The sequence below is a fragment of the Nilaparvata lugens genome, chromosome X (assembly GCF_014356525.2).
Source record: "Nilaparvata lugens isolate BPH chromosome X, ASM1435652v1, whole genome shotgun sequence".
Lineage (NCBI taxonomy): Eukaryota > Metazoa > Arthropoda > Insecta > Hemiptera > Delphacidae > Nilaparvata > Nilaparvata lugens.
This window is the reverse complement of record NC_052518.1, coordinates 82,308,367-82,310,169: the sequence shown is the minus strand read 5'-3', so window position 1 is coordinate 82,310,169 and position 1,803 is coordinate 82,308,367.

The following is a 1,803-nucleotide window of genomic DNA, read 5'->3' as shown; positions in this document are numbered from 1 at the left end:
CAAGAAAGTTCACTTGCATATTGTAAATTACTAAATCTGTGTTAATGTTATCATCGCTGAGATAAATATCCAGTCACTAAAATTTCTCTTGATAGAGTCTTGTTCCATTTCATTGATGCGATAAGCATTCATTAAGTTGAAATTTTTAATGTGAGTTAAAAATATTACCGTATATCATCATCATTTTAAAATTAGGTCTATTATTATATTTTTAAATCAATAAATTTACATCACATTAATTTTAAGGATCACTTTTTTATTATATTTATCAATTTATACTATTCGTATGGTAATTTTCTTATGATAAAGAATCGATATCATATGGCAGTCGATGTTTTTAAATATATAAGATCAATATTTAAAGGGATTATCAAAGAATTTTAATATTTACGCATTAAACATGATATTTTTTTGTACAATTTTCAAAACTATTTTGATTATCAAATAATCCAAAATATTTATAATTTTAACATGCATTCAATGTATATTCTATGTCCTATTATTTATTGCTCATTTCAAAAACAATTGAATTGTTATCAGCCCAGTATTTTAACACTCGTTACTTTCATATCACTTGAATTTTACAACTTACTTTTAATAATTCAATAATTTTAAATCTAAATTTAATGCTCGAAGATTTATTTTTTTAAGATTTGTGAACGTTTTAATCATGGTGTACAGTGTGGTGTTGGAGATATATTTTTCTGATTTTTATGATAAGACATCACAATACAACTTGGAAATTGAAATGTAAGCTTGGCTGAATAATACAATTATCCGGTACGATTCCTGGTGTAAAATGACTGTAGTTATAGAAATTCTCAATCTATAATAATAATAGATTCAATTCTATCGGAAATGAATTTCTGTCATTATATTGAATGTTCAATATAGTTATGAATGAAGCAACATGAATGGATGTAAGTATAAGATGTAATTATACAATTTCATTCATTCATAGAATCCAATAGGTATAATCTATCCCGTGATTCCATCTCATATAATATTAAAATTGAGTTTTCTTATGATTGATTACAAAGGGGTAGGGACTGTTTTGTTGTTTGTGGTTTATTTCGTCTTTGACAAAGTTTATCGTTACTGTTGAAAATGAATGGTGGATATTCATTTCGTTTTTGGATATTCAGTAAAAATGCAACGCATCATTGAAGACTGATTAAAATCAACGCTAATTTTATATGTTCATAAAATTAGTTGGAATTATCATTGAATTGATTGAAAATGCTTCAAGCAACGTGAACATTAGAACATGTGAATAAACTGGAATGAATGTTACAAACTTTATTAATGATATGTTGATTGTGATGTTCTATAGGTGTGATATTTTACTGAAACAAGTAGTCTTTACTTGTGATTAAAGAATTTAATTTAATTATTAAAACTCTCATTTGAGAATCGTAGGCTATTTATAAGATTACTGTGTATAGTTGTCACTTTTTATATTGTATGCTTTGTGTTGTGTTATGAAGAGAAATATTTTTAGGTTCGTATTTGGAAGTATCTATGAAATTACTTCCCGGTTATATGACAAATTCTTCTGTATTTCTCCTTATTGATGTGTAGATTAGAGAAAACAATTCTGAAATATTTGATACTAATTTACTTATGTTCTGTAAGATATGAATAATTTTGTCAGTAGTATGTCATGAATGAGGTGAATGTTTCAATATATTTGTAATAGATATATTTATATACTCATATTCCTTGGAAAAAATCCTCATCTATGTTGTCATAATCTATACCGCTTGTGAGATGTAGTATTTCTGTACTAAACCATGTAAATTC